This window comes from Acomys minous (assembly GCF_964271855.1).
Source record: "Acomys minous genome assembly, chromosome: 2".
NCBI classification, from domain to species: domain Eukaryota; kingdom Metazoa; phylum Chordata; class Mammalia; order Rodentia; family Muridae; genus Acomys; species Acomys minous.
This window is the reverse complement of record NC_140484.1, coordinates 119,786,170-119,808,381: the sequence shown is the minus strand read 5'-3', so window position 1 is coordinate 119,808,381 and position 22,212 is coordinate 119,786,170. Positions and strand designations below refer to the sequence as shown.

General features: G+C 42.4%; 1 protein-coding gene across 1 annotated transcript in view; it reads right to left on the bottom strand.

Moving 5' to 3' along the window:
* Nucleotides 1–22,212, bottom strand: part of CTXND1 (cortexin domain containing 1) — a 47,938-nt gene that overhangs the window by 8,278 nt on the left and 17,448 nt on the right. The gene's annotated exons all lie outside the window — the stretch shown is intronic.

Sequence of the window (22,212 nt, the reverse complement as noted above, 5' to 3'; positions counted from 1 at the left end):
GCCTGTGTTGTGTTGTTGACTTAGAGTCCTTCATTACATGCCTGGAACTTTAAAAACTTCTACATTTTTGCCAATGTGGAGCAGAATATCTTCTAGAGGTATTTTTCCAATAGTCTCAAGCATACAGAAAACATGAAAGAATGTAACACACAGTGAGTCACCTATCTAGTCATCCCTCCCGCTCTGGAACATGCGTTAAGGGAAGATGCAACTGAGAGCTCCGCAGCATTCATATCTGTAACTGGAATGCACTATCTGCTTCTAGTTTGTTTTTTATTGCACTTTCGGCGTGAGTGTGTGTACTCACAAGCATTCCATGGCTCATGTATGGTGGAGGTCAGAGGACAACTCGTGGGAGCCTGTTCGCTCTACCATCTGAGTCTGTGACTGATGGAAGTTCTTCTACCCAGTGACATACCACACTGGGCCTCTTATAGTTTCTTTCTTCCTTTTTTTTAAAGTTTATTTTTTATTAATTATTTAAGAATTTCATAGGTGAAAAAACTGGGATGAGGAGAAAGGAGAGAGTTTGTTTGGGGGTCTCACAGTGATGCTACAGTGGCACTTGAGGTAAGCCCAGGATTCTGTGACTTCCCCTCCCACCCCCCACCCCCAGTTTCAGGCTTTTCAGTCAGTATGGTCTTAACGTGGTAGTGAGTGGTGTTCTGAGAGGGGACATGTACTGAGCTTTTTGCTCCTGGGCTGGAGAGCACTACTCAGTCCTCCGGGTTTTCAAGAGCTGACTGAAGTTCTTGGCAAGGGGCCTCAGGTTCGTATCAGATACTTTGTACGTTGTAAGGGTCAGACCTCAGCCGACTCACTTTGTGACCCTCTCCTGTCTTGTCCTGCCCTAGATCTTAGAGATTCTCCCCCATGGGAATATGTTCAGTATCTCCTGGCCCAGGGGTGAGTGCCAAGGATGTGGCCTCAAAGAGCAGATTTTCCCCATGCTACCACCTTCCCTCCAGGTGGGAAACACTCATTAACCTTAATGACTAGGAGGGCACAAGTTCCAGCCAGCCCTGTTTCAAAGTGAGGGCATGATATGTAGGAGGGGACTCAACATGGTACCCAGCTGCTGTGTCCTGGGAACCAAGCCATACTCCTTCACAGTCACCTCTCTATCGGCTCCAGCATCCCTGCCACTTTTGCACTGATCTGACCTATGCCGGCTTTTACTCTCCACACTCCGGCTGTAGGTAGAAGGTTCCGTGTTGGGGACCCCGACCGTTGTGACATTGAGATGGGAAGTGCTTTCTGAGTTGACCCTGCAGACTGGTCAAAGCTTATTAGTATCATTGTTGGGGTGTAGAAGAGCCAAGCAGGAAAGAGGCTTGCCAAATGTCATGAAAAGCCAGGGTACGAAATAAAGAGTACAAATTCAGGATCTGGGAGCAAGGTCTGAGTTACAGCTGTAGAACAACCTAGAAATAAGGTGGTCACGACGACGAGAGAATGTACAGATATGGGGCTTGTGTGCAGATTTACATACTACACCAGATCAAGTTGGAGATGCTCGGGGAGGCTCTCAGCCCATCCTCTTCACTTTCTGACTTTTCCTAAGGGAAGCTCAGCTGGGACTCATAACCGCACTGGTACCACTTGCAATCACGCCAACCGCAATTCATACCCCACCAAGTGAGACCTTACATCTTTGTTTGCTGTTAATCACGTAAGTATGAATTCAAAATCAACGAAAAGTTATAGAGCCAAAGTCAGCTTGATAGAGAGGCTAGAGAGATGGCTCAGACAGTAAAGTACCCTGGAGGCACATGGAAAGGCCTGAGTTTAATCTATAGAACCCCACTTTAGGAAGGGCCAGATGTGAAGTTTGCAGGTCTAGCACCTTTTTGGAGAGTTACAGAACAAGAGAAGAGAAGAAATTAAAGGTAGACAGCCCTTGAGGAATGACACTTGATGTTGCTGTCTGGCTGCTGCAGGCTTGAGCACACATGAACATTCATACCTGCTCACGTAGAGTCTCTCTCTCTCTCTCTCCCCTTGTCTTTTTGTCTGTCCCTGTCTGTCTCTCTGTGTCTCTATGTCTCTGTGTGTCTCTGTCTCTCTCTCTCTCCTCTCTCTCTTCTCTCTCTCTCTCTCTCTCTCTCTCTCTCTCTCTCTCTCTCTGTCTCTCTCTCTCTGTCTCTCTCTCTCTGTCTCTCTCTCTCTCTCTTCTGCTGCAGGAGGCTGGGACTCTACTTATGCAGATACATTCAGACACCGTCAGAAGTTATAATACATTTCTGGAGTCTCATCTCCAATTGTGTCAACATAAGTACAGGACCCACACCTGATGAGTGTCTTAGGATGTGTTTGTCTGCTGCGCTCTAACTGTTGCTCTTGTTCTCTGGGAGCCAAGTGGTCACAAGGCAAAGCTAGGCTTGTTCCAGACAGGGCACTAAGGGTTATTACTAAGCATTAATTGAAATTCGCTTGAGCTGGCAGCGCACATTATTATCAGGACGTGCAGGAAGTATTGTGAGCAAAACTCACTCCACCTCCCATTGACTACGTTCAGACACAATGAGCCAGAAGCAGTTTTGTAGGGTTGATTTGATTTTTTTGAGGGGGGGGGGGGAGACAGCGTCTCACAGTATATCAAGTTGTCATATTGCCTCTACCCTGTGAGTCCTGGGATGACAGACATCAACATATGCCTGTGTATGTACAACTGGTTTGTGTAATCTTGTCACAAGGCCACTATTGTGATTATATTGAGACCCCAGTGTGGTGACCTAATCTTTCTGTATAATTTTTTAGTCTTTACAATTAACATATGAGGTATTAGTTATCACTATGACATTTGCACACGAAGCGTGTTTCAGTGATTCTCCTCTCTCTACCGCTCCACCCCTGTCACATGATTTATCCTTGTAGTTCCTCCCCCAGCATTTTTTTAAAATTTTTCATGTGCCATATGTGTTTCTGACCACTTCTGATCATCTCTTGTCTCCTATCATAATCTTAATTACTTCCTAAAAACCCTATGTTCAGAATGCTGTCAGCACATGGATCTGGGGCATAGCGTCCAGTACAGGGCAGTTAGTTGGTTGAGGGCACTGCCACCTTAGATCAGGCCTGGGTCCACCCTTCTGGCCTCCAGACGAGCACTCATGTGTTACTTCTTCCCTCCAGGCACCAAGGGCAGAAAAATGAAGGTATTGAAAGAGCATGCCACTTGCCACCAAAGGGATCAGCAGCAGGCTGCAGCGACATTGCGAATTCATGCAGGGCAACACCAATCAGCGCTGACCACGAGCATTAATCTGCCTGATCTATAAATAGAAGCAGAACCATTATAGAAGGTGACCTGTCTGAATCACCACCTCCCCAGCTGACAAACTGGTTAAGCGGATGGCATTTTCTCAGTTCAGAGGGAACCAATCACATTGTCTGGTGGGAGTGGTCTATAAGAGCACCGGGATGTTGGAGGAAGGGGATGAACGCATGACAACTGATGATTGAGACCATGATGACCATAAGAGCTGGAGAAGCTGGTGGAATTCAGTACTGTGGTTAGGACTTCCAGTATCTGGACATAGCTGGCCTTTTAGAACCTTCCCAAGCAAGAAAGCAGCCTGTCATGGCACTGCTTCAGGTAAGAGGAAGCAGCGTTTTTGCTAAGAGCGCGTATGGTCGTTGTACCGCACTTTACCCGCCACACCAGTTCTCTCGTGTGGCTTTGTAACATGGTGCGTGCGCTGTTTGATGTCCCAGATCCCCCACCACGCCCATTGCCATTCCACACATACCACCTCCAGGCCCTGCACAGTTCTCGCCTAACAGATCAGTACCACAACTTCCTGGACTTCCATTATGCTTCTAAGGATTACGATCCTAACATACTCCATGTACAGAGCTGAGAAGCTGAGGGTACCCGGGAGTTGTCACCCTGGGATGGTCCATAGCTAAAGATGGATGCTGTAAATTCTGAAAATTCACATCCGTAGTCTTGGGTTGAGACGAACTTTATTATATAATTTAGAGTACCTTGGCGCCAGGAGGTGACAATGTCTTTTTCCCGAAGTAGCGTGTTTCCTTGGGATTCTTGTTCAGCTTCCCCCGGTTCTCCTGTGGTTTCTCCCAGAGCGCTCCAAACCCTTTACATCAGCCATTGCCTCAAAGGTTGCTCTGAAGGTCAGCTGACCCAAAACAGACAGATATTGGTTCCTTTCATTTGTCTCCTATGGAAACGTCAAACTCCCTCTGAAAGCTAGAGTAGGAGACCTAAGGTGCTTGTGACACCAAGTTTGAATCAGACTTAGTCCTTTGCTCTCAAACATTTCAGCCTACCACATTGAGTGGCCAAAAAAAAAAAAAAAAAATGCAAGAATTATGACATTGACTATGGGAAACCATGCTCTAGAGAAAAGGCCAAGGGTGGGATTGGACAACCTTTTGATAATAATAGATGGGTCCCTTACAGGTCCCCTTAGCCATCTCAGCAGGAGTCAGGGTTAGAGAAGAGAGTGTCCAGAAAAGAGGCTTGGAAGACCCTTTGGTCTAGTGGACTGAATCCTCATGACAGTCATGAGGGAGCCACAATGTTTTTGAGACACCATAGCAACAGAAGCACAGCCAGCTTAGACTAAAACGGACAGAAAGAAATCAGAAGAGGCTGTCGATTCCTGGAATTCTACATGCTGATGAGAGATACGCTACTATCAAGACAAAAAAGGATGGGTCTGGAAGAGCAGGCTTAGCACAGAGAGGGTGGGTGCGAAGAGGAGCACCCCAACTAGACAGAAGTAGAATCTCAGGGTTTGGAGACTGCTGAAAATTTTTTGATTGGATTTTGAAATGTCTTAGGACTGATGGCTCCTTTCTCCTTTCAATTTGTTTTGTCCTCTTTTGAAATTAGAAAGCTAACAGCTATTTGGGTCCTGTCACACCACTGGTGTTTGTTTGTTTGTTTGTTTGTTTGTTTGTTTGTTGAGAAGATAATTTGTTTTCCAGGTCCATAGATACAGAGGAATTTTTCTCTGGGGTGACTCATACTCATGCCTCGCCCTTGTTTTATAGGGATGATGAGATTTGTGACCTTGATTTGATGCTGCAATGAGCTGAAAATTCAGGGGATGTTGGAATGGAATAGCTGTATGTAGGGACAACATGAGTCTCTGGGGCCAGAGAGTGGACTGTGGTAGGTTGAAAATCACTTCTTACAAATTCACAGTATAATTCTTGGAAGTTGTTGTGCATGCTTTATGTTAAAGGGACTTTGAAGATGTGATGATGTCAAGGATATATTATTCTGGCTATAAGTAATCGCAAGTATCCTATATATCTACATGGCAGAGGGGGTTTTGGCTATAGTAAAGGAGGAGGTAAGGTGACCAGAGCCGGAGCTGATGTGACTAGGTGCCAATGAATTCTGGAAGCTTCTGGAAGTGGAAGAGACAAGGAATGGATTTTTCCTAGAGCCTCCAGAAGTAATCTACCACCTTGATTATAGTTCCTTATGGTGAACTTTGGATATCTCATTTCCATAACCACAAATGAGTACTTCTGTACAATTTTAACTCACCAAACTCAGTAGCTTATCATAGGAACAATGGGAAACTAATAAGGGAGTCTTGAAATGTTTCAGAATAGAGTCAGGCAGATCGCTGTGAGTTCAAGTCCAGCCTGGTCTATAAAAATAAGTCCAGGACAGCCAAGGCTACACAGAGAAACCCCGTCTCAAAACAAAACAAAACAAAACCAAAAACAAAAAACCAAAAACAAACCAAACCAAACCAAACCAAAACAACAACAAAAAAAACCAAACCCAAAATAATAATAAGAAAAATAAAAAAAAAACAAGAGAAAAGTTTCAGAATAGTGAACCTTTATTCATAATTCTAACTAATTTGTCTTTGATATTTTCCCCCATCACAATGGCAATCATTTGTCAGCAATTTTAGGGAAGACACTGCTGATTTGTCACTGTTTCTCTGTGTTTACAGTAAGAAACCACTGTCTGCTTTGATTCTGCCTTGTTTGGGGATAGGGTCTCACCATGCAGCTAAGTCTGTCCCGTTCTTTTGATCCTTATGTCCAGTCTATAAAAGACATAAACTATCCCTGCATAATTCCCTTAGGCTTAGAGAAATGGGAGAAAAGCAGCCAAGGCACACTAGGGCACGGTGTTTGCCTACCAGATGAAGAATGACTCACTGGCAAATTGTCAGGAAAAGCTGCACCTTAAAATCGAACCAAGGAACAAAATGAGAGAGAGAGAGACAGAATGTGTGTACCAACTTTGAGCATGGGCTGTGCCAAGCAATGTCAGGGAGAGAAAGAAATTGCCCAAAGCCAAGGAAAGCCTTATCCATGCTGTCATTGAGGGGTAGTGCCTGAGTGAAGTATGGATGCTTTTTTTTTTCTTTTTTCTTTTTTTTACAGTTAGAAACAGATCTTTATTTTTAAACTCTGATCTACCAAGTTACCATTTCCCACCAACTCGGGGAGCAGAGACATTCACAGGTTTCAAAATCTTTTGTTTAAGTGTGGCCTCTGTGGGGGGCCATGGCAGCATCCTTTGCTGTCTTCCTGGATGCCTGCTTAGCCTTTTGGCTTCCTTGGCAGCCCGGACAGCCTGCTCTCGCTGAGCTTTCCTAACTTCTGGTTTCTGGTTCCTCCTGGCCATTATATCATCAAGAGATGCACCAGTGATAGCCTGTTGGAATTTGACTGCACGGCGGGTTCTTTTCTGACTGTCCTTTCTTGTGTTTTCTTCTGTAGAGGACAGTCCAGTTTATCTGCCAAGGATTCCTTTTGGAAAGGAATGCGGACTCGCATTTTGCATTAAGAAACCAGACCTGGAAACAACCTAAATGTCCCTCAGTTGAAGAATGGATAAAGAAACTGTGGTACATTTACACTATGGAATACTACTCAGCTATTAAAAACAAGGAAATCCTGAAATTTGCGGACAAGTGGATGGAACTAGAAATGATCATAATGAGTGAGTTAACCCAGACCCAGAAAGACTCACATGGTATATACTCACTTATAATTGAACACTTGCCCAAAAAGGATGTCCCATGAAATTCTTCACTTACCAAGAGATTGGGATAGATGCAGGGACTTCCTATTGGGATTCTAGGTGAGAGAAGTATGGGAGATGGGGAAATAGAAGAATCCAGAGGATCCTAGAAACTTACAAGAAGACCATTAAGGCTGGAGGATCTGGGACCCAGGGGAGTCTGCTCAAACTGTTGTACCAACCAAGGACAATACATGCAGTAAATATTGAACCCCTACTCAGATCTAGCCAAGGGACAGGATATTCTCTACAGTTGTGTGGAGAGCGGGGACTGACTGTAACATGAACTCTGGTGCCCCATATTTGACCACTCCCCTTGGTGGGGAGGCCAGGTGGCACTCAGAGAAAGAATAAGCAGGCTAGTAAGATGAGACTTGATAGACTGTGACCATATGGTGGAGGAAGAGGTCCTCTTCTGTCACAGACCTAGGGGAGGAGAATAGGGTGAAAGAGGGAGAGAGAGAAGAATGGGAGGATGCAAGTAAGGGGATAACAATTGAGATGTAATCCAAAAAAATTAATACTAATAAAAAAAGAAATGGGAAAACCTTCCCATCGGTCCAGGTGTAGCACCATAGCAGCCCGTGTCTGGGATAGATCTTGTACTGGCTGAAGTGCACAGCTTGACCTTCATGGTGATAGATAGCTGCTGGCTGGAGGGAAGATGGAAAAGGGGAGGTACGGGTGCTTCTTAGTGCAGCTTTACCTGGCCCTCCTTCCAACATACTGATCCATCAGGCTGTGGAGTTCAATGCCAACATTGGCAAGCCAGAGGCTATGAGAGAAGAGCTAGGTGACAATCTTCCTTGGCCTTGAACTAAAAGATCCTCCCCTCCAAGCAGGCTTGGGGAGCTCTTGTCCCTTACAGAATTATTCTTGTGCATAACATATTCACTTTTAGTTGATGGAGAACTCAACAGTCTTATAGATGGACATTACCTTGTAATTGTTTATGAAGGGCATAAATAAACAATGAGTAATTCTACATAATCGTGTCACACTGTCATTTGAGAAAGACATACACCATGAAGATACCTGTGTGTGGGTGTAAATATTGTGTACATTGGTAGAGGACTTTGAGAAAGAGTGAATGTCCTGTCCATAAAATAATGAGGGGAGCCTGCTTTCTTGTTGGGCTTTGCCACTTGGGATGACACCAAATATGAATATATGCTTTGGGGTTTATCTTGCTGTGGGGCCCCTGCTCTACTTTGCTCACATAATTATTATGTACTTAGGGATCTGGATTCTCTTGTTGGCTCTGGATGCACATCTTACACTAGTAGTTTCTCAACATTTTAAAACACTGTGGCCCTTTAATACAGTTCCTCATGTTGCAGTGAACCCCAACCATAAAGTTATTTTGTTGAGACTTCATAACTGAAATTTTGCCTCTGTTATGAATCGTAATGTAAATATCTGGTATGTAGGATAAATGATATGTGACCCCCAAAAGAGTCATGACCCACAGGTTGAGAACTACTGCCCTACGCCATTTTGTTTTGTTCAGTCTCCAGCTTTGGATCCAGCTTGGCCTATGTGTTTCCCTGCTAAGAACATCCTTCTGGTTCCTAGCTCATGGTGACTCCCACCATTGTCTCCCACTGAAAAGGAGAGGACACCCACAAAACCACACTCCACATCTAGCCTATGATGACACAGGAGAAGGCTGAGTTCTGATCATGACTGATTTCTGTCTGATGCCTCTATGTCTTCAACCTTTAACATCAAGGAGAGATTTTATGTGCCTGAAGTTGAAAAAAAAACATGATGCAAATATATCTTCTGACAACAAGGTCATCATCTACCCAAGAATGCAGTTATACTTATAAAAGGAGAGAGAAAATAGAAGGAACACTTGAAAATTTAATGAGAGGTTCTCTGAGCCAAAGGAAGTTTCATGTCTTTTGCTTAGATCAAGCAAATACAAGATACTTCAGAGCGAAAGAGACTCCATTCTTCTTGGTGATAATCTAATTTCCAAAGAGAACCCTGCCATGTGTTAAAAGAGAAAGGAGGAAATGGGTTGTCTATAGAGAAGGGAAAAGTCACTCCTAGGCTAGTGTATATTCTCTATAGCTTACATCTGAGGACTAGGAAAGTGTTTGCAGGGCACTCAAGGAGAAGACTCAGTACTAAGTGGGACTGTAGAGCTGTGACAGAAACAAAATTCATTCCCTCAGATAGTAAAGGACCTTAAGTATTCATGCATAATAGACAGACAAAACATTCATAGCAACAGCAACAGAAAATTCTATGAAGTGGTACTTCTACCACCAAGAACAAATAGATGTGAGGAGTTCTAATGCAGCACAGACATGCAGAGAGCAACAAAAAACAAAAACGAAAACAAAAACTCAATAGCACATGCAAACAATTATAACAGTCTGAAGCTACAAGTGCTAAAAGTAATTTTTGGACATGCTTCATAATAATTTGCATCTTCAATTTAATATCACTATGACAAAAATTTGTGGGGGAGTGGTGACAGGTCATTAGGTATATTTTTATATTGTTTGGATAATGCTAGTGAATATTACTTTTAAAATGTGATTATAAAAGTATAGATTTTTGAGAGATGTTTAGACATTTAATGATAATATTTATAAAATGACAATAGTGCTTTGAGTAATATGATCAATAAGCTAACAGACATTGTTGATGCTACTTGTATCTACTAGCTGTACAAAGTAATGGGTTTCCCAGTGATATTTTTATATATGCGTGCAATGTACATTGATCCTATTCATCCTCCATTACTCTCTCCTGCCCTCCCCCTCTCCTCCTGCTTCATCCCCTTTCACATCTCTAATGGTCCCCTTTTCCTGCCATGACCTTTCTGCTCTTAAGTTCCGCATATGAAAGATAACTTATGATGTGTATTTTTCTGCATTTGGCTTATTTTAATATGATGATCTTCATTTCTCCATCCATTTTCTTACACATAAACTAATTTCATTCTTTACGGCTGAACAAAACTCTAGTCACCTGTGAGCACTACGTTTCTTCTTATCCTTTTATCCCTACAACGGACAGAATGTGAGTTCCAAGGCTGATTCACACCTTGCTCTTCATGAACAGTGCACCTATAACGTTAGGTGTTCAAGCAGATCCACTGCCTGCTGACTTGGATCCTTTTCTGTATCTAAACAAGAGTATTAGTTGACTCGTGTGGTAGTTCAGGCTTTAATTTATTTTGAGGAACCCCTCTACTCATTTGCATGGCCACTGGACAACTTATGTACCTTCCAAATAGTATATGAGGATTTCCTATTCCCAGGCATGTTTGAAAACATTTGTTATTTCAGTTTTCTCAATGATGGACATTCTGACTGGAATAAGATGGAACATCAATGTAAGATTTATTTATTTATCCCGTTTGCTTGCTTTGCCATTTGTTGTTTTTGCTGCTGCTGTTTTGGTTGCTTTGTTTGTTTGCTTGTTTGAAACTGAGTGTCACTCGGTGGCTCAAAATGGCCTGGAACTTACTACTTACCCTAGGCTGGCCTCAAACGCATGGTGTTGTTCGGGTCTCAGCCTCTCCATACTGAGATACGTGTGAGCCCCACCACGCACAGGTTTCAGTGTGGCTTTGCTTTGCGTTTCCCTGATGCTTGAGAAGAATGAATAATTTTTTCATGTATTGATCAATTATTTCTACTTCATTTGAAGAGTTCTCATCACTTCCCTGGCCCATTTTTTTTTTAAATTGACGATTACCGACTCTTTTCCTGCTCAACGTTTTTGAGTTCTTTCCATCCTGTAGGTATTAATTGCCTGTCAGATGAATAGCTGCTAAAGACTTTCTCCCATTATATTGGTAGTCTTTGTTATGCCGTTTTCTGGCAAGAAGCTTTTAAAAATCAATATAAGCCTATTTGTCAGCTCTTGGGATGATTTCCTGAGCTCCTGGAGTGTTCTTTTCAGGAAGCTGCTGCCTGTGCTGAGATCTTGAAGTATTTCCTCTGAATTCTTTTTTAGCATCTGCAAAGTTTCAAGTGTTTCTTTAAGATCATGGTGAGCTGCTCTAGTTTCATTCTTTGGCATGTGGGTATCCGGTTTTACCAGCACCGTGTGTTAAAGAGGCCATCTCTTCTCCAATGTAAGTTTTCAGCACCTTTGACAAAAATTAGGTGACTGTCACTGTGTGAACTGGCTTCTGGGTCCTCCAATCTATTCTTTTCCATGGTCGACATGTCTGTTTTATGCTCCTACTTTACTGCTTTAGAAACTGCGGCTCAGCAGCATTGTTGAAGTCAGAAGCACCTCCAGCACTATTTGTTTTGCTGAAGGGTTCTTTCCCTGTTTTGAGTCTTTTGTGTTTACTTGTGAATTATAAGACTGCCCGTCCCATTTCTTTGGAAAAAAAATTCACCAGGACTTTAAGAAGATTCATTAGTTTATTTTTTTATTAATGTGTATGCAATGTGCCTGCAGGAGTTTATTGGCAACATGTGAGTTCAGGAGGCCAAAAGAGGGTGGCAGACACCCTGTAACTGGAGTCTCAGATAGGGGTGAGCCACCTGAAGTGGGGGTTCAGAACCCAACTCAGGTCCTCTGCAAGAGCAGTTCAAAATCTTAAACTCCAAGCCATCTCTGCAGCCTTACATGTCGTGGGATTTTAAGTGTTTGTAATGAAACGGTGAATCTCAATGATGTGGCCATTTTAATGATAAAGATGTTGTTGAATGGAGTGTTTTGATCTTTCTAAAGCAGCGGTTCCCAACTTGTAGGTTGCATCCCTCTTGACAAACATCTGACTCCAAAAAATATTTGCATTACAATTTATAACAGTAGCAAAATTACAGATATGAGTAGCAACTAAAATAGTTTTATGGCTGGGGGTCACCACAACATGAATTACTTAAAGGTTTGGAGCATTAGGAAAGGTGAGAACCAGTGTTATAGAGTCTACATCAATTTCCTTCTTCAGTAAGTGCTTTATAGTTTTTATTGTTGTCGTTAACCTCATTGATAATATTAATTCCTAAGCATTTTGTTTGATTTGTTGTGGTTTTTGTAAATACTATTATTTTACCTATTTCCTTTAATAAGACAGGTTTTTTTTTGGTGTATTGAAAAGCTACTGCTGCTAAGTATACTTATTTTATTTATTTTTATTCTTTTTTTTTTTTTCTTTCTTTTTTGAGACAGAGTTTCTCTATGTAGCCTTGGCTGTCCTGGACTTGCTTTGTAGACCAGGCTGGCCTTGAACTCACAGAGAGGCACTGCCTGCCTCTGCCTCCCCAAGCTCTGGGACTACAGGTGTACACCACTATGCCCAGCTAGTATATTTATTTTTATTCTACCACTTTGTCAAAAAGTTTATTGAAGTATGAGAATCTTCTGGCGGAGTTTATAATGTATAGAGTCATATAGTGAGCAAACAGCGATTCTTGTACTTAGTCTCCCTTAATGGTGCTCCAGTTAATTGTTTCTCTTTCCTTATCGATCTGGCCAAGATTTCAAGCACTATTGAGTAGGAGTGGTGACAGTGGCCATCCTACTATCATTCCCAATTTTAGAAGAAGTGTTTTCAGTTTTCTCCCCCATTTAGTTTAACGTTAGCCAGTTTGTCTTTATTTTCTTTATTATGCTGTATTAGCTACTTTTTGTTGTTTTGATAAAATACTATAACCAAGACAATTTAAGTAGGAGGAATTTAATTTGGCCTGTGGTTCTAGGGGGGAGAGTATATAATGGTGGAAGAGGTATGGCAGCAGGCAGCTGGAGCAGGAAGCTGAGAGTTCACATCATCAACAGCAGCCATGAAGCAGAGAGAGTGGACTGAAAGCGGACAAGGCTATAAACTCTCAAAGCCCATCCTCAGTGACCTATTTCTCTAGCAAGGCTCCGCTGACTAAAATTCTTATAACCTACCCAACCTGTGCCATCACAGAGGACCATGAATTTAAATATCTGAGGCTATGGGGGCCATTTCTTATTTAAGAAGACTTGAATATATACAAACACAGTAGCCTTTGGGGTTTGATGCTAAGACCCTCTTAAGATGGCTCCTTGCTCCAGCACCACTGAACAAACCAGAAGATAATGCCAATTATCCCATTTGCATCTGCCTGCTGCACAGATACCAGGTCTCTGGTATTAATCTGTATTTTTGCAGAATACCAGACTGCATACACCTTGGGAGCTCTTTTGCTTAAAGCCCTACTGAGAGGATCTTATTTATTCCCAACAGCATTGTTTGATGCCCTATGTTAGAGTTGAGTTTTTCTTTGAAAAATTGAAAGTCCATTCTGCGTTTCGCCTGGTCTTTGTCTACCAATTGCTCTCCAGCATCTTCCTATACCACACACCTTTGCCCATATCTGTGCCTTTTGTTTTAATCTCTTGGAGACGGAGAAATGTGTTGGGTGTGTACTGAGCTAGCTCTTCTCCCCACTAAAGGACATTCTCATTGCCTGCAGAGATTGCTCAATCTGTTCAGATACCCACAGAAGAATAATGTAATATACAATTGGAAAGAATAACCACAGAAATATACAGAAATTCCAAAATGTTGATATTTTATGGGCCGTCATTCTAACCAGAAAGGAGTAGACAACTGGACAGACAAACTAACAGCTTTGTGACTCAAATAGCATTAAAATAATTATTGGGTTAATGATAAGGTGCGATTACAGGGTGTTTAGAAAAATCACTCTAGAGGAATAGGATGTAGTAAAAGCTATGGGGTGAGATGATTGGTAGCTGTTTACCATCTTCAGAGGCATATGGTGATGTTCCCCATAGAACAAGAGGATACAAATGCAGTGAAACAAAGACTCAATCAAAGAAGTGGTGTAAACATCATCAGGGGTGACTGGAAGAGGCAGTTAGCAGAGTCAAGAGTGGTAGCTAAGAACTGACAAAGCAAATCAGCAAAATTAAAAACCAGTCCTACAGCAGGTTCTTTGTTAAAGTTCGAATCTAGACCAGCTGTGATGAGTTTACTCTAGAAAAAAAAAAAAAAAACCAAATACACACCCGTAGGAAGGGACTGAGCTCTAACTATAGATACTAGGGTGATGCTGAATAAATTCCAGTGAGCTGAGTCTGTGTATAACTCTACCAAGACAGGGAAACACTTCGGCAATGATGCTTTTCCAGAAAAAAAAAATCTAAGTGGTCAAAATTAAGTGAAAACCCCAAATTAAACATGAAAATATGATTTCATAGTCCTGAGTGTTACCTTGGAATGAGTTGGATTAAGTCATGAGTGGGTCAAGTCCAGGTCCACCCAGCTGACTACCATCCTGCAAGAATCATGGGAGGCCCTTGGAGCAACTCTAGGTCAAGGTTACTCATTCTTGCTCTGGGAACACTGGGGTGTATACATCTGCTAGCATGACCCTCCTTACCACTGGGGGTCCTAGAGCAACGGCAACATATTTTCAGCTGCTCTTTCTATTGAGCTGCTGTGCTAGAGCACGCATTTTGAATATTTGCCTTATGATTAAAGCACCACAAGATACTTACTTATGACCAAAGTGTTCCCTGTCTTGGTAGAATTATACACAGACTCAGCTCACTGGGCTTTAGTTACATCACCCTAGTTATCTATGGTTAGAGCTCATTCCCTTCCTAAGGGTGTGTGTTTGGGTTTTCTTTTCTAGAGTAAACTCATCACAGCTGGTCTAGATTCGAACTTTAACAAAGAACCTGCTGTAGGACTTGTTTTTAATTTTGCTGATTTACTTTGTCAGTTCTTAGCTACCACTCTTAACTCTGCTAACTGCCTCTTCCAGTCACCCCTGATGATGTTTACACCACTTTCTGATGGAGTGCCCCTTGGGAACAAAGGCTGGCTTGGCAAAATTCACAAAACAACTAGGAAGTGGGCAGTCTCATTCCCCCATTGCTCTGCACCATGATCCTTTAGTGGATTGTTGGGACTCCCAGTTTTCTTTACCCTCTTCCATGAGTCCTAATGTCATAGCACCATCCATCTGTTTATCTACTTGGAGCTATATTTTAGAACAGTAGCTGGCTTTCAGGATGGTACAATTCAGACCTGCCCCAGAACCCAAAGCATTAGGAATTCAGGACAACTTCTCTTTAATCTACGGCAATGAATGCCTATTTTCCCTGTGGTGATTCCATTCCTGGGGTCTCATGGCTCCCTCTGGATCTTTGTTTAGCGAACTGAGGACTACTAAAGCAAACTTTTTCATTTCTAGTCCTTCAGAGAAAGGAGACAGACCATCAGTTAAGTCTCTCAGGGGTTCTCAGCACCTTTGGTGTATGGGCTTGGATATTTCTGGCGCCTTCTGAAATCTGGTCACTAAAGTGTATATCTCAGAAAGAAATGGTAAGTTCTATCTCTTTGCATATTCAACCACATAGAACCAAGATGATGTTTTTTTTTTTAAGTTTGTCTTTATCTCAGCTTTCCTTGAAGAACTCTGAGGACAATGTCTACATTCTCCAAGGCTCCATCACACTGCATAGAGCATATATTTTCCTGCTTTGCTTATACTAGCCAAAGGGCAATAAAGCACACTGTCTTTTAATAGTACTTTCCCTAAGCTAATGCAGATCCTCTCTACAGAGCTAAGTTGAGATTCTGCATTCTGATAAATGGACAAAAGCCATTTTGCAGATTAGGGAGGAGGCATTTCTTGCATCAAGATTTAAAAAAAAAACTGTTCACTTTACATCCTTATTGTAGCTCCCTCATCCCCCCCCCCCCCACAATTCAACCTTCCATCCCTAATCCCGTTCCCCTAGTCCTCAGAAAGATGGAGCCCTCCTCCTCTATCACCTGACTTCAGCCTATCAAGTCTGGAATGCCTGTATCCTCTTCCTCTATGGCCTGACAGGACTGCCCTGCCATAGGGAAGTGATCAATGCGTGGACACCAGAGTCGATGTAAGAGGTAGTCCCTGCTCCCCATACTATGAGACCCCCAAGGAGACTGTAATGTCTATGTACTACATCTGAGCAGGGGTCTAGGTCCTGACTATGCATGGTCCTTTGTTGGTACATCATCAGTCTCTGCAGCACCCCGACCCCTCAATTTGCTGGCTCTGTTGATCTCCTTGTGGAGCTCCTGTCCCCTTCGGGTCCTTTTATCCTGCCCCCCCCCAACTCTTCCGTAAGACTCCCTGCACTAAACCTCAACGTTTGGCTGTGAGTTTGGCATCTGCTTTGCTCCACCGCTGGGTGGGGTCTTTCAGAGGACCTCTATGGTAGCTCCCATCCTGTTCCTTCTCTTCAACTGCTTCTTGTGTCTATTCGATTTGCCCTTCTGCATGAGAATTAAGCATCCTCCCTAGGGTCCTCCTTGTTATTTAGCTTCTTTAGGTCTGTGTTTGTTTCCATGCATTGAGAGCTTCACCATTCCCCCTTAAAAAACTTTACAGCTGCTAAATGTGGCAGCAGGGCAAATCAGCTGACTCATCTTTCACTGTCATTGTAAAAATAATGTGGCTCTTGTTTATGGGATCATTTGTCTTTTCATATAGAGTTGGAAGCAATCAGATCATTCAGTGCAGTGTGACTGTTTTAGAGTTTAAGAGAACCAGGCTTAGGTAGGGCAGGAGTCTTGATGAAGGATCTCCATATGTCCCACAGGGAACCAGAACCCTGGGGCTCTGGTTGCTGATGCAGCAGCTCTCTCCAACTTTGACAGCTCAGTAGCTTGGCTTCCTTGACTTGGTTCCAGAGGCACAGAAGGTAGTTTCTAATGCCAGGACATGAGACTAAACGTGCCCTTCCTTCCTGACTCCTTCCTTCTTCCCTTCCCCTCTCCCCGTTTCTTTCTCTTTGTACATATCCCCTTGTACACCAGTCACAAGCTCTACCACTGTGAGTAAAACAGCAACAAATCAAGCTCTGATCACAAAGGAAAAGTCTAAGAAATCAACACAAGTCTTCCGAGAATCAGGCTCCAAGAAAATCCAAGAAGAACCCTGTTTCAACCATGATGTTGTGTATCTGTTTCTGTAAATTATTTTGGTAAAGTTAGGGCAGTTTCTACTCACAGCCTGTCATATAGCAAGCTTCATTAATTGTTTCCTTTATTGCTTATGCATTTTCTAACTTCTTAATTTCTTTCCTGCACTGATAGTTTAAGTGTGTTCTACTTGCATATTCTAGAACTATGAAACATTCAGGAGTATAAGGCATCTGAAATTGATTTTCACATAGAACTTTAGCTATGTGTCTTCCTTTATACATCAGCAATTGTCTCTTCTTGGTTATTGACTACTCTGTCTTTTCCCTCGTGATTTATAACGCCATTTTCTTGCTCATATCTCCACAGGCGTCCATTTCTGGATGCTTTATCACTTTCAATTTGTTTACTGTCTATATCTGAGCCAATTCCACACTGTCTTAAGTTGCATTAAAACAGCATTATCATGCATCATGCAGTATGCTGCTCCTAGTCTCCTTTGTAATTTTCATTCAAGAGTTCTAGCCCCTCACTGTATATAGGCTAGAAGGATCTTGTTAAGCCAATGAAGAAATCTACAGAGTTGTTGACTGGATTTGCATTGAAATTATAATTCAATTTGTGGTGAATTATTATGTATGTGATATCAAAGTTTTGTATTCATGAGAAGGTAGATAGACTCTCATGTCAATTAATCATGCTTTATAATTGTATTCATAAGAAAATATTTTCCTGTTTATTCTAAGGTATTTTTGGCATTAATATAATCAGTAATATCTTTTTCCTTTTTACATTTTGCAGACTGTTTTGGTATGTAGCAATAATATAAACTTATATGGGTATAAAGAACAGGCTGAGAAGTTGGCTCAGTGGGGAAGAATGCTTGTTATCAAACTTGATAATCCAAGTTCTATCCCTGGAGTGCACATGGTGGAAGGGGAAAATCAATTCCTTCAAGTTTTCCTCTGATCTCCAGACATGCACTCATGGGTGCACTCATGTCCCATGTATGCATGTACACATGAGCACACATACAATAGAAACTATTTTTGAAAATAGATGAGAGTGGCTTCTTGAACTGTTAGCAGCCTGGCGGCTTAGGTAAGAGCTTTATAACCTTTCTCAGGTGTTCTCCGATACGCATTACCCCTCTGCCTGGTCTTCCTTCAGACCCAGATGTTGAGGTCCTAAGAGGGTTTTAATATTAAGTAGGACATATGTTTTTGCAGGAAATACGATAATGTCAGTAAAGGCTAGCAAACACGTCAGGACATTCTCTTCCCGAAACACGGTTCTTCCCTCACGTTTTCTTCTGTGGTGGCTCAAGCCAGTGTCTTCCATGCCCTCTAGCTCTCCTGGCTGTGTTAGGAGCCTCCCAGAGCATGCTTATTAGTTCAGACAGGAAACAGTACGACACAGGAGCCTATGGTGACTACCAAGCCTTTTGTGTGTGAGGGAAACCACTTCCAACGCTGGACTGCCTCAGTTTCTCCTGTACGCAGGGCAGAGTGCTCCAGCGACTCTTTGCGGGAGCATCTTTTGCTCTGACCCAAGGCTCTGTGGCTGTTTTACTGGAGACAGCACTCTGCCCCTCTCATGATGGGGTCTCCCTTTGACATGGGGGGGGGTCTAGCATTGACCTGCTGATGACCACCATGACCCTGTGTGCTCCCTGACGCTGCAGCTCCCCCAAAGAGCGCCCTAACCTGTCTGCCAGAGTTGCTCCAGCTTTTGCATCTATTTTGTTTTTAATTTGCCGATTTCACCAGGATGTAAAGGAAGAGAAAGGAACAAGTAAATCAATTACCCTTTAGAGACGAACAGGATGCCCGCATCTTTTGGCTCTTCTGCCTATTAACTAGTCTGTTCTTCATAGCTTATTCATGGCAATGGTGGCTTATGGGGTTTTATTGCACGCACACAGCAGGCACTTTAAAGAATTTTACTTCTGTTTGGGGAAATCCATCATTTCCTCCATGTTTCCCTTGACTCCTGAGTTCTATCTTCTTCTTAATGTTATGGAAAAAAAAAGCAAGACGCTTGTGTGCAAGGCATATGTCCATGGTCCTACTGTGCACAAGCAAAATGCACCTTTTAACTTCCTGCAGCAGACTTAGCATCCTTCTCAGATTTATAGGCACCCGTCTTTCTGGGCCGCGGAGGGAAACTTATTATCAATGCCATGGTCTCCCACAATTTAAAAAAAATCTCTTTTCAGATTAAATGGTCACTTTTTAAAAATCAAGGATGAGTTCAGTCTCCCATTCTTCAGGTTACACTTTTTGCCTGTTGGGTCATGTTCACACAATTAAACTGTGTAGAAATCCCTAACTGGTGGGAAATTAGTGACAGCAGTAAGAGGTCAACCACTGGCAAGCTTCAAATGTATCGATCTGCATGATCTACTATTCTAGAGCCACGAGCCAGGCCTGCCACCATGGGGTGACACTATAGAGACATCCATTCTCCCACAGAATGAAGAAACTGTGATTTAGACATCCCATGCTAACTCATACATGAAAAAACAAAACAAAACAAAACACTGTTACCAGTAGGAAAACACTGATGACATAGATATAAAACTTTTTTGCTTGACATAAGTGCAAGTGGCTGTTTTATAAACTCTATGTCACGTATCTCATGCATTTTTATGAGGCCAGCCTTCTTGGTCCAGGCAAAGCATGCTAGAACATAAATACATGGTGGTATTCAGAATGGTTCCAAGGCCTTGAACTCTTAGGCTAGGAAGTTATTTCCTGTACAGACTCTGAATCTGTTGACTCATTTCCAAAACGCCTTTCTAGAATTCTTGGGTCAGTAGGATTACATAAGGTAGAATCAATTCTGTTTCCAGATCTGCAGCAAAGTAATTGCAGATTGCATCCTGCTGGGCTGGCAGGCCTGATGATTGTCTCTAAGAGCCTCTGGTGACGTGGATGCCGCCTCCAACAACAAGCAGGAAGACGTTCAGTTCCTATTTCTTAAATATTCATAACTTCCTAAATGTCACAGACATGAGCACATGCTCACACACTTCTCTTGAGAAAAAATGTCCAAGAGTTTAATGAGGCCAAAGGGTCCATGGGTCTTCCTGTGTCCAGCTTGGTGCAGCTGTGACTAGCAACTTTCAGGTCATTTGATTTTTCCATCCTGTCCTTTGTTTAACTTGCTATTCATTATTGATTAGAATATTACATAACACCAATGCTGAGGGGAAGAGGTAACTCAGAGAATGCTGATAGACATCAGATGATTATTGCCTGGGACAACACAAAGACTTCTGTCTGGTTATTATTATCCTTGGGAAAGTAATGAACTCTCAATATAAATTAGATAACTTTTTGGCCTTCCTTTCAGCATTTATACAGGCTCACTTTCTACATTTTTCTTTGACAACTGTCTTGGTCACTCTAGGGTGCTACAACAAAAATGTCATGAAAAACACCATGGGTGGCATGCACACAACCACCATGTATTTATTTGTGTTCTGGTGGCTGGGAAATCAAATATCAAAGAAAAGACAAGCTGGTTGTCTGAAGAGGACCTAAAGAGGCAGCAATTTTTACTGTGGCCTCATATAAAGGAAAGAGAAGCCAAGCTTTATGAGACTCCCTTTCTCTCTTTCTTTCCACCTGTCTGTCTTTCTTGGGGGTGTGAACCTAGAGCCTATGCAAGACAGGTAAGAGCTCTTCCACTAGACTATATCTTCAGCCCTTATTTATTGCCTTTAAGTTTAGTGTAATTTATGTGTATGTGTGTTTTGTCTGTGTTTCTCTATTAAATGCATGCAATGCCTGTGGGAGCCAGAAGAGGGCATCTGAGACTGAAGTCACAGACAGTTGGGAGTCTCTCTTGGGTGACAGAATTGAACCCAGGTCCCATGGAAGAACAGCTAGGGCTCTCAACCACTGAACCATCTTTGCAGATATCATCATCATCACCGTTGTTGTCAACTAATTATTATTATTGTTGTTGTTATTGTTGTCCAGGGCTCACTTTGTAGACCAGGCTGGCCTTGAACTCGCAGAGATCTGCCAGTCTCTGCCTCCCAAGTGCTGGGATTAAAGGCATGTGCCACCATGCCTAACTAATTAATTAATTTTAAACAGTCTTGCTAAATTCCTTAGGCTAACCTTGATCTTGCTTTCTAGCCCAGGCAGGAGTTGTGAGTCTTAGCATCCCAAATAGCTGTGATGACAGACCTGTAGTTGTTTTAAAAGGACACTGATCCTGTTTCTGTTGGCTCCACCTCATAGTCTAACCAGTCCCAGTGGTTGTTCTTAATACTATTGCTCTTGAGAGTAGATGTCCGTCTCCAAGTTTTACAGGACACATTCAGACCACAGCCCCAGCTTTACAGTCTTGCTAGTTCTCTCATTAATGAACTGAATTAATCACTGTCACTTTCTTATTCTACACTTGTGTAAGAGGTACAGCTTTAACATTTTCAAATAAACAGGTTTTGAAGCTTCCATTGTGTCCTTGGAAACAAGTCTGTGTCAAAACCAAGACTCACTCAATCATATACAGAGACAATGTAATGATTTTATATGTAATGTCTTTACATTTCCTGCAAAGGAAGTAGACTCTTCCCAAGGGTGTAACACTTTTCTTCTTGACAGATGATTTTATGCTACTTGGTAGCCAAAGGCAACCTCCATGCTCTTCAGGGAAAGTGTGAAACCTTGCGAGTGGTCTGCCTACTTGGATTCTGACATCAAGGATGGGAAAGTGAGAGTTCAGTGTCCTGTGACATTCGGGGAAGGTGTCATTTGGGTGCTTGTAACCAGTGTCCGTGTGAGTTCTAGATACAGTTCTGGTCTGTCTGAATTTGTCCTGTAGGCCTCCATTGAGTAAGCCATTGGCCATAGCAACTCAGCCTTTATGGTCTGGTTGCTTGGCTGAAGTGGATTTCTAGCAGCTCTTGTGGCCTGTAGACCCTGAGCCCTTGTCTCTTCGACACCCAGGCCCTATAATGGGTTTTCTCTCCATTGCCAGTTTAAGAGTTACGAACAGTAGGTAGAGAAGACAGACCTGGACTGCAGTCATTCTGACCATTGCTCACCATTTCTTGTGTTTTTAAAGAAATGTGTCTGTCCATTTTCCCCTAAGCCGTTAAATAATCCTCTTGATGTTTTGAGATGTTGGCCAAATATATAATGACACCTCTTCTGTATCCCCCAATACTGCAGTTCACACCTTTTTCCTTTCTCTAATATTAGTTTATAACTTTTTCAATGCCCAGACCAGCTGCTCTTGACGTTTGGCTTTCTGTTTCCTTGGT